We start from the raw sequence: 11,935 nt of genomic DNA on the forward strand, positions 1-11,935 counted from the left end.
GACGTACATCAGAAGCAGGTCTTCCCCATCTCACATTCTATTAAACACTTCACTTTGGCTGCCATCCTGGCTCCAGTATCCCTGAGAGAAAAGGTAAAATCAGACCAGGGAATGCTATTTACCAATTTGCTACTGAAATCTAGTCCCTTTTTTGTCTTTCATAGTGTGTCAAAGTTTCTCTAGTCCTGGCTGCTGATTGGGTAAATGCATAATTTCTACTACAGGCTTATGGGGCCTGATGCAAGGACCTGTTATAGGTTTATTTTTCTTCACTTAGAATTTTTACACATAAGACTTTGATATTTTATTTTTCATCCAGAAGTTATTTTTTTCTCTTTTATTTGGATTTTTTGTTTTTGATTTCTTTTGCCAATCAATTCACATACTTCATAATTTAGCCATGCATCACTGAGTGATCCCTGTGTTTGTCAATATCCTCCTCGGGGGGAATGTATTATTATCTTATAATGCAAAGTTTAAATTCTTTTGAGAGTAATTTTAGGATAAGAAATTTGCTATCTCCCAGAATCCAGAAAGTCAACTGTTTGGAGAAGGCACCATGAAGATGCCTACAGAAACCACACACTTCACCAAAAGATCCAGAGTGAACTTTGGGATGTGCTAAATTGAACTGTAGGGGGTTAAATACATTTGTTTTGAATGTACAATGTTATGCCAAAGTCCCTAGTTGGCTTTTCGTCAATGCACCTAGCATTTTTTTAATTCCTAAATTATTGTAGTTTCCCTTTGGAAACTGCAATATCGTATATACCTTTAGTTAAAAAAATCTTTAGAGTTTTAAGTTGATTATGTTTTAAATGATCCCTTGGGGAGACTGGTCTCCCAAAGGATCACAGTGGGGAATGTGTAATTAGAAATCTTGTACCCTTGAACTCCATTTCTCAGTACCCCACTCTCCTCCTGTTGTTACATACTGATGTAGGCAGGATACAAATTCTCCCTTTTTCCGCCTCCCTTCCTCTTTTTCCTTCATGTTGGAATTTGGTGGAGTGGGTTTTTTGAGCAGGTAGATTAACTTGGGCACCTGGTTTTATTTTGTTAAATAATTACCTTTTTATTTGTTTACTTCTAGTGATAACTAATAAATCTTGTAAAATATAATATTTGTAGTTATTGTATTTCTTCCTTCCTTCCTTCCTTCCTTCCTTCCTTCCTTCCTTCCTTCCTTTCTTTCTTTCTTTCTTTCTTTCTTTCTTTCTTTCTTTCTTTCTTCCTAGGACCTGTGTCTCCAGGTCTAACTCCATTCATCGAGCTACTTAGTTGTACCCTCAGAAGCAATTTTCAGGTGTGTCCTCCCATGCCTAATAAGTCAGTCCAGTTGGATCATAGAGTGAATGAAGAGGAGTCATCATTTGTCTCTCCTGTGAAACACTTCACGCTCTAACCTCCCAGCAGATGAATCTAGTTTCCTCTCTCACCTGGATGCAAGTAGGTAGAGACAGGCATCCACACACTCATACAGGCATATAGACACACAGAAACACAAATAGTGACATAAACACAAACATGTACATATCCAGATATATCCACGCACAAACACAAAAAATAGACATACCTCTGTCCATTTTCATAGAATTTTTTCATTTCATTAAATAACACTTATCCTTTAAAAATGCTACATTCCAAGATGAAACATCCTGGGTTCCCCTTTTCATCTAATAATCTTTTATTAATGCTTTTTTAAAAACCTTTAACTTCTGTGTATTGGCTTATAGGAGGAAGAGTGGTAAGGGTGGGCAATGGGAGTCAAGTGACTTGCCCAGGGTCACACAGCTGGGAAGTGTCTGAGACTGGATTTGAACCTAGGACCTCCCATCTCTAGGCCTGACTCTCAATCCACTGAGCTACCCAGCTGCCCCTCAACAGTGATTTTTATTGGGCAACTGTCCCTCCTCCATAGGATGCTCCATTGTAAAAAAGTATAGTTAAGAGAAAAAAAAACAACAAAACCCACACATGTTAGTTATGTCTTGTAGGTGCTGTATGCTCAATGCTGCACCTGTAGCCCACCACCTCTCTGCCAAATAGAGTTATACATAGGTTCTGCCATTTCGTTTTCCAGTTTTCCCAGAAGTTTTTGTCAAATAAGGAGTTCTTATCTCAGAAGCTTGGGTCTTCAGGCTTATCAAACACTTGATTACTATAATCATTTTATTTTTTAATTTTTAATTTTTTTACCAACTACATATAATAACAAAATTTTACATAAGTTTTCTGAAGTTATATGATCCAAATTGTTTCCCTCTTTTCCTTCCTTCTCATCTCCTAGATCTGGCTAGCAATTTGATACTATGATCATTTTCTACTGGCCAGTTACTAGTTCTCTGAAGTCACAAGTGGTCAACTGCATTGATCAGAGTCTTAGTGTCCTTCTGAGTAGTTTTCCTTTGTATCATTGTGGTCATTATAAAAGTTATTTTTCCTGTAAATTCTCTCTTTTTTTCCTAACTTCCTTGTTTTGGGGGAGAGTACAGTTATCCTTCCAGTAATCCAGCCTCACAACCTATAAGTTATTGACAACTCTTTATATTTTGTCATCTCTTTTCTCCAATCCAATCAGTTGCTAAATCTTGTTGATTTAATGTCCTCAACATCCCCCTCCCCAATATCTACTTACCCTTTTTCCCCAGACTATCCATATCCATAAATAACCCCAAATTTTCTTCCTCTCTACTTATCCTTCATCACTTCCAACTGGACCATACAGTAGAACTCCTAAGTGATCTCCTTTCATTCATTCCTCACTAAGCCCTCTTCCTTCCAGCTGCCACATTGATATTCTAAAGTATGTATCTCTCCCTTGCTCAAGAAACTTCATTGTACTTTCTCAAGGAGATCAGGGAAAAAGGAAAAGAACCAATATGTTCTAATATGTATAGCAGCTCTCTTTGTGGTGGCAAAGAATTGGAAATTGAGGGAATGTCCATCAATTGGCGAATGGCTAAATAAGCTGTGGTATATGATTGTGATGGGATAATACTGTGCCATAAGAAGCAATGAGCAGGCTAATTAAAAAAACTTGGAAAGAATTGAAATTGGAAAATTTGGAAAGAAAGATAATGAACTATAAAATGAGCAGAACCAAAAGACATTTTACATAATTACAAAATTAATAGTGGAAGAATAAGTTGTGAATGTTCCTTCCAGAGTGAAATGAAAGGGAAAACATCAAAGACTTAATTTTGTATGAACATATTGTTTTCCCAGATAATACCTTCTGTGATGCAAGGAGGATGGGGAGGGGTTGGGACATTTGTGGATAAAATCTATTAAGAAAGAAACTTCATTGCACTTAAGCTAAATTTTAATCTTTAGATATTCACATTTAAAGACCACCACCACAATCTGTTTCCAACCTCTCATTCCAGATGGTTATTCAATACTCCCTCTACTATACTTGGTTGGTTAGCCTAGCTGGCAAGTTTAGTTTTCTTCCATGAGTTTCCCAGGCTGTTTTTCCCCAACCCCTCATGCCTGGACTGCTTTCTTTTCTTACTTCTGACCCTTAAAACTCCTAATTTTCTTCAATCCATTTTCAGAGTATTACTTCCTTCAAGGGTCCCTTACTGAGTCGTTCAGTTGTTAGTGCCCCACCAAATCACTGTTTTCATTTTTGTATATGTCTTGTGTCTGTGTCCTGGTTCACTTTTGTCTTCATAGCTCCAGAGCTCAGCATAGCATATGACACAAAATTGTGCTTAATAAATGTTTATGGATAAAATATTCTTTTTGCTTTTGTTTACTTTGCCCTGGCTCAGTTAATATAAGTCTTCTGAAGTTTTTCTGAATCCTCCATATTCATTTTTTATGGCATAATCATATTCCATTGTATTCATATACAATTTCCCTAATCAGTGGACAGCCACTTTGCTTTCAATTTTTGGCTGCTACAAAAAGTGTTGCTAGAAATAGTTTTGTCCTTGTGCCTTTCCCTTTGTCCTTGACCTTCTTGGGAATCAGAGTGACCCAGCAGAGGGATTACTGGGTCAGAGCATATACACCATTTAGTGCTTTTTTCTATATACAATTCCAAATTATTTTTCAGGTCAATAGGACCAATTCACAGTTCAGCTCCTAGGACAATAGTGTGCCAGGCCCCTTACTAAAGAGAAGAAATCATAGCCTAGATACAAATTTGTAAGAAACTGGGAAACTGGAGGAGGGAAAGAGAGAGAGGAAAGAAAGAGAGAGAGAGAGAGAGAGAGAGAGAGAGAGAGAGAGAGAGAGAGAGAGAGGAGAGAGAGAGAGAAATGATGGGGTTTAAGCTAAATCACAGTGGGTTCTGTTCTACTCCTCTCAAATTGAGCTGGAAAGGAGTTTTTTTCAGAGTCTGAAGTGGTGGAGGGTAGCCTTAAGTCTTCCCTGGGGTCTCCAGGACCTGTCTAACCCTTGTCTAAACCAAGTTTCTTTTTATAGCATTAGGGAGAGAGGGATGTGGAAGAAATATCTCCAAGGCTCTGGGCTTACAGACCTTGGAGCAGGTCCACTATGTCTCCCAGATGTCGTCAGGGCCAGCCGATGGAGCATACTTGGAGATGCCCTTCCTGCTATTATTGACTACATACATGGGAACTTTAAGGCCTGCTTTTGGTCATGTGGCAGTTTCCACATTGGAAGGACTTGACATTTTTGATATGATGTGGCAAGCCCTGAGTGGTTCCTTGGTCCTTTCCCAGTACAATGGCAGGGCTTTGGTAGGTTCTGTTCATTTAAAGGAGAGATTGATATCAATTTAACCTTTTGCCTTGACTCTTCTGTGTGCCAGGGCATGTATTCTGTCTTTGGTTGGCTTTTAGGGAAGGGAAGCTCCTGTTTTGGAGAGGATAAGCACCAACAAGACAACTGGCCCTAACCTGACTGATTATCAGTAGTCCTGTCCTGGGAGTTATGCAGAGCCAAGGTGAAAAGCAAACTACTGAATGAACAATCCTATTAATTCTGTGAGGATTAAGTATTAGCCTTCCAGCAGATTTTAAGAAAGCTGTATTTTTAATTATGAATCTAAACACAAAATAAAGAGAGAATTTATACACATGTAACAGAACCTAAAAAGAAAATTTTCTCTGAAATCATGAATCTCTATTTTATACTCCTTGCTTAAAAAAACACACACACACCCTTATCTTCTGTCTTGGAATCAATACTAAGTATTGATTCCAAGACAGAAGAGTGGTAATGGCTGAGCAATTGAGGTTAAGTGACTTGCCCAGGGTCACACAGCTGGGAAGTGTCTGAGGCCAGATTTGAACCCAGGACCTCTCATCTTCAGGCCTGCCTGTCTACCCACTGAGCCACCTAGCTGCCTTTACTATTTACTTCTTAAAAAGTTTCCCCCCTCTCTAAACTGTCTTATGAATCTGTGCTTCCTTCTTAACTTCCTTCTATTCTTTTCTGGGCATCACCTCTCCCCCAGTAGATTGTAATTATAAATTGTTACTGAATCCTGTTTTAAGCTATTCTGTAAATGCATGTCACAAAGCTTAAAGACTTCTAAACCTTTTGCTAAAATTCTAGATGTAAAAAATGGTTAGCATTTCTTTAGCATGCGGGAATTAATTACCTTTCCCAGACCTTATTTATGCTATGCATGAAATACTTTGAAAGGTATAAGTAAATTTGTCCCTGGGACACCGGCATGGGGTTTAATGAGTCAGTGAGTAGTAAAAGGCAAAGAACTAAATTCTTTGCATTAGATGCCAGGCTCCTTCAGGACTGAGCCTAGTTCAAACCTGCCTGCATACGAAGAAAGGGATGGGTGCAATACCCAAGCTCCTCTGGACCCAGCAATTGTTTTTCAAGGAGAGACAGGGAACCAATACCAACCTCCTCCAATGGGAGGAGGCGGCAGATGGTCACAGAGAGGTTGAGCCTGCTCCCTGAACAGTGCTGCTCCGGACTCGAAATGGTGGCATCATTAGGAGTAAGAGGTCAGATGGCCATACAGGGTAAGAGATGGGGAATTGAGGGTATTAGCAGTCCCTTCGGCTCACTGTTGTTTCTGTTGGGGAGTTGGAATTGGGGAAAGGACAGAAAACCAGGGTCAGGGACCTCTTTATTCTCTTAAACCTGTCTCGAAGTATCTAGCTTCCTTTTCCATACCCTCAAAAGAATGCCAACCTTAAGCTGCACAGTAACCTCTAAGGGGAAATAATCTCTAGTACCCAGAGGAAGAGCCGTGCACTGGAGACCAGGTCTTTGGTTCCTGCTCCAACTCTTCCCTGATTTCACTTTAGGCAAGCCTCTTCTCTCTCAGACTTAATTTCCCCAATTTGTATAATGAAAGTGGTGGTCTGAGAACCTGCAATTGCACATTTCTGTCTTTTTCTATTTATTTGTTGTGTGATTTCCTGCCAATCTTTTTATTTTATTTTTATTTTTTTCCTCTTTGTTTCCTGGCTAATCTTTTTATTGTCTCTAATCTTTCCCTTCTGTGTCTTTCTCTGTCTTTCTGTTAGTTCTTTTTTTTTTTTTTTTTGTAAATTTATTTATTTATTTATTATTTAAAAAAAAATTTTTTTTTTAAACCCTTAACTTCTGTGTATTGGCTCTAAGGCGGAAGAGTGGTAAGGGTGGGCAATGGGGGTCAAGCGACTTGCCCAGGGTCACACAGCTGGGAAGTATCTGAGGCCGGATTTGAACCTAGGACCTCCCGTCTCTAGGCCTGGCTCTCAATCCACTGAGCTACCCAGCTGCCCTCCTTTCTGTTAGTTCTTAACCCTAGAATCCTTATCATTTCCATTGCCTCCTTCCTTCAGCCTATAGACCTTGCCTTGTTGAGAGAGACCATGGAGGGAGCTGGGAAGTCAGAGTGCCTGAGTCTCTCTGCCCGTTGGCACTTATTCAGAACAGCATGTTTAGAACAGCATGTGAGTGCCAGGCAAGGAGGAAGACAGAATCCAAGAGAAAGGAGTATGGTGACAGAGAGACAGGAGGACAGGGAGAGGGGGGAGACTGAGGAAAGGTAGAAGATGAAAGGGATAAAGAGACAGTGGAAGAAGTCTGAGGAGTACATAGTTCTCGGTAGACCCAGAGACCTGAGAGGCAAGTAGGTGGTAGGTCCACCCCAAACCCAATCTGCTCTCCCTGGAGGGTCCTCCCAGCTGCAGACTTTCCTCACTTCTAGGTTAATTTGCTTGGCTGCCTATATAGCTGGCTTCTCATGGGATGAAACTGGGAATTCACTATGGATAAAAAGCTACCATGGGCTCCCTTTCTCTCATTTAATTCTGTCTCTGTCTACTTCTCTCTCCCTCTATTTGCTTTCTCTTTTTTCATCTTCTCTCACTCTAAAGCTTTCTTTTTGTGTCTGCCTTCTCTGTGGAACTCTGTCTCTCCCCCCTCCCCCCCACCCCCTCTGGTCTCCTCCTTTCTGCCTTTCCCAATACCAGTCCCAGAGTAAATGCTTAATAAATTCTGTTCTTATTCATCAATTTGTCACCACCAGAGGCAGTGAGGTGGCTCAGTAGATTGCAGGAAGAAATCTGACTTTAGAGGTTTCTAGTTATAGGACCCTGGGTAAGTCACTTCATCTTTGTTTGCCTTAATTCATTGGAAAAGGAAATGGCAAATCGCTCCAGTATCTTTGCCAAGAAAACGCCATAGAGAGACACTGGGCATGCTATGGTTGATGGAGTCATGAAGAGTCATCTACAAATGAATGAATGTACAACAGAGTTGTTCACAGGTTTAGGTCATGGTCCAAGTTCATAGCAATTCTGTCCTTGGAAGTGAAACCGGGAAACATGCAGACGGTTTGGGTTGATGCCCCAAGTGAGAGAGAGAAATCCTTTTAAAGTGGGCTAGGATCCCAACCTGCTTCTGTCCTCTGATGCCCTTAGAGCTGACCTGAACCTGCACACCTTGAACAAAGGGACATAAAGAAGTGTGAAGCACAGGGGCATCTGAAAACGTTTAGGAGAAATAAACTAAGACCCATCAGATGCTGTCTTTTTTTAAAAATAATTTTTTATTGATGTCTTACATTTATTGAAACATCATAATTATCTCCATTATCCCTCCGTGTCCCCTTTCCAGAGAGCCATGCCATATAACAAATAGTATTTTTTAAAGACAAAAAAAGAAGAGGGGAAAAAGTTGGCACGACTGATTCATAGATTTAAAAAGTCTAAAAATGTATGTAATGTATAACCTTGCACCTCCAAGAAGGAATGGATTGGAGCTAGCCTTTGAATTTTACCATCCATAAATAAGGGATCTCTAAGGTCTTTTCCCACTCAGAGTCTGTCTGTGCATCTTCCCATTGGCTGCAGCTGACAATTCTCTGCTGTCTCAAAGCCTTCAAGAGACACTGGAATTTCTCTCATCCCGGTCTCTGTCCCTCCTTCAGTCTCTCTGCTCCTCTTTTGGCCTCCTTTTTCATGTCTCTTCCCTCCTTTCCATCTTTCTACCACTTGATTTGCTTCTCTCTGTCCTTTTCCCAGTCTGTTTTCCTCTTTCCTTTCTTTCTTGCCCTTTATTTCCCTCTCCCCTCTATCTTTCTTCCCTCTGAATTTCTCCTCTTTCCTCATTCTCTTTCCTTCCCTCTCTTCCTCTCTTTCTGATTTTCTCTTCTCTCTGCTCCTCACTTCTCTCCTCTCTCTTTCTCCTTCTCTTGATCCTCTTCCTTTCTGAATCTCTTTTCTTTCTCTTCTCTCATTTCCCTTCTCTATCCATCTTCCATTCTCTTCCTCCATGTCTTTATCCTCCTCTTTCCCCTTTTCCCTCTTTGTGTTTTTCTCTTTTTTTGCCTCTCCTTCACTCTATGTCTCTCTCTTTCACTCCTTGATGGCAGTGTAGTTTACTGTACAGTGCTCCATTTGGGGGACAGAGGACTCAGGTTCTTATCTCAGCTCTGCCACTTACCTGTGTGACCTTGGGAAAGTCATGTGACTGCCATGGGCCTCAGTTTCCTCTTCAGTAACATGAGGTGGTTAGACTAGATGCCGTCTAAGCTTCCTTCGAACTCTGACTCCTCTCTGATTCTGGAGCCCTGATTCTCTGTGTCTTCCTCCTTCATGTCCCTCTTGGACTCTACTTGTTCTTGTTTCTCTCTGCAGTTCCAAATCTTTCTACCCATCTTTCTTCCTTTCTCCCTCCCCTTACCTGCCTTTCCATTTCTGCTTCTCCCAGTCCTGTCCTATTGTGGGCATATTTCTATCTCCCACTTTCTCCTCTCTCTGTGTTCAAGTTTTGGGGAAAGATGCTTCAGTAAGTGTCTCTCTCTCCCCCAAACTAAGACCCTGAGAGAAGGAGGAAGAGAGAAGGCTGGGGGCATAAAGGGGGCCCAGAGAGGGCGATCCACCTTGAAACACACCAAAGAGTACTATGAAAGGAGCTGAGGACAGGGCTGGGCTGGGCAGGTCATGGTTCCACTGGGGTCAGGAAGGTTCCTATGACCCCCAGGCTGACTTATCATGAACTCCTTTGACTCTGAGAGTTCAGCAGTTATCAGTTTGTTTTTTTATAGGTCTTTGACACAGAAAACCAGAAAATGGGAGGAGGGGCAGAGAGACAGAGACACAGAGAACTCAGACAGAGAGAGAGAGAGAGAGAGAGAGAGAGAGAGAGAGAGAGAGAGAGAAGGGGAGAGGAGATACAAAGAAACAGAGACAGGCAAAGAGAGATAGTGTCTCAGAGGTGGGCAGGAACAGTGGCAGGTGTAATGGAGGTGTGGCAGAGACGTTGCAGAGTCTTGGATCCTATTTCATAGGGATGCCCCACATGCCATAGGTGGGGGTGGAGAGTGGTGATCAGGGAGGGACCTTGATGGGCAGGGAGGTCACTTCCCTGGGGAGTGGAACTGCTGTCACCCTGCAGGAGTGGAAGTTAGGGAGGGGGGAAAGGGCGAGCTAGGGCGGGGCCTTCCTCCTGGACCTGCTTATAGGCTTGCTGGGGGAACACTGCCAGGCAAAGCTGCGGCTATGGATTCTGGGTTGCTTCTTCTTCTGGCTGCCCTTCTTGGGCTCCTGCTCTTCCTGACACGGGGTACTCCTTCTTCCAGAAGAGGCCACCTCCCACCTGGCCCGAAACCTTTGCCCCTTTTGGGCAATGTGCTGCAGATGGACCGTCGTGGCCTCCTGAAATCCTTTCTGGCGGTGAGGACTGGCAGAACTGTGTGGTTGGGCACACCTGGGTTCCTGGGAGCACTTGGGGGTAGTAGTGATGCTGCCTGCCTCAGTTTCTCTAAGATCCTTCCTTAACCACTTTGAAATTACTCACTGGAAAGGAAATGGGGGAGAGGATAGTGAACTTCTAGGACCTTCCTTGGAGATCCAGTGAAGTTTCTTCTTTAACCCTTTTGTCTTGGAATACGTGCTCTGAGATGGGTCACTGGGAGGATTTTCTGGGCCCCTCTTCAGCCCCTGTGAGAAGCCTTCTAATTCAGTTCCCCTCCTGGCTATCTCTAGGAATAAGTGCTTTGAGCGCAATCATATTCAGTAATGGTGAGAAGGAAGGGTTAGGTTTTTTCTGGAGGAAGTGGATCCTCTAGAAGTGGGGAAGTGGAGTGAGAAAAAGAATTGATTCACTCCTATTTTCTTTTTTATTTCCTCTCTGGTGAGATACAAGCATTTTGAGATCTATCATAGAAAATGGCATGTGGGTATTGGATTTGAGAGCCTGAAAGAATTTTTATTGATGGTGATGGTGGTGGGGAGGGGAGAGTCCCATTGATGCCCTGTTTCTATTTCCCTCCATTCTTGCTTCTTTGAAAAAAAAAAAAGAGTTCATTGTGATCCTTCAGAGGGAAGGGAAGTCGAAGCCTGGATTTCTTGGAGCTTTTCAAGGATGAGGTGAAGGAGGATATCTCCAGTTCTGCCTACCTCAGTTTTCTTTTGGGGAAGGAGGTAAAGAAAGGAGGGAAGTTAGAAATTGTGCACCAGACCTTCAGCAATGCCTTCCCTATGGATGGGAGCATGGATGATATGGAGATGAACATAATGACATCTGGATTCCATGTTGTTCTCCCACTGCCCACCAGGAACAGTCACTACAGTTCTGTCCAACCACCCCAACCCAGACTCCTTGCAAGGGGATCCAGGGACAAGGTGAAGTTTGAAGGGAAGTCTAAGGAGGGGAAAGGAGACTTTGATCTTTTGTTTCTTCTCCTTTTAAATGTTTTATTGTCTTCCCCCTTCTCTCAATATTCTGTTTGTTACATTTTGAGTTCTAAGTTGTCTCTCTCCACTTTCCCTCCCAACCCCACATTAGAGAAGACCAACCATCAATGTAGAATGTAGAACCATGCAGTATATACTTCCATGTATCAGTTCTTTCTCTGGAGGTGGAGAGCATTTTCCTTCATAAACTCTTCACAGTTGATTTGAACGTTCATATTAATCAAAATAACTTAGTCATTTAGTTACTCTCCAAACAGTATTGCTGTTATTATATTCAACATGATCTTGGTTCTGCTTATTTTGCTCTTTGTTATTTTATGCATGTCTTTCCATGTTTTTCTAAAATCAACCTGTTCATCATTTCTTACAGCACAGCCATATTCCATTACAATTATACATCACAATTTCCCCAATTGATGGGCATCCCCTCTCTTTCCAGTTCTTTGCCACCACAAAGAGAACTGCTATAAATATTTTAGAATATATGTTTTTTTTCTTCTTCCCTGATCATCTTGGGAAACAGACTTAAGAGTGGTAAAGTTGGGTCAAAGGGTACACCCAGTTTTATAACCCATTGGGCATAATTCCAAATCTCTCTCCAAAATGCCTGGATCAGTTTGAAGCTCCAGCAACAGTATGTTAGTGTCCTCATTATTCCAACATTTATTATTGTTACTTTCTATCATTTTAGATAATCTTATAAGTGTGACATAGCACCTCAGCACTATTCAAATTCATAATTATTTAGAGCATTTTTTCACATGACTATATATATATATATGTATATATATATATTA

Source organism: Gracilinanus agilis, chromosome 3, assembly GCF_016433145.1.
Source record: "Gracilinanus agilis isolate LMUSP501 chromosome 3, AgileGrace, whole genome shotgun sequence".
NCBI lineage: Eukaryota > Metazoa > Chordata > Mammalia > Didelphimorphia > Didelphidae > Gracilinanus > Gracilinanus agilis.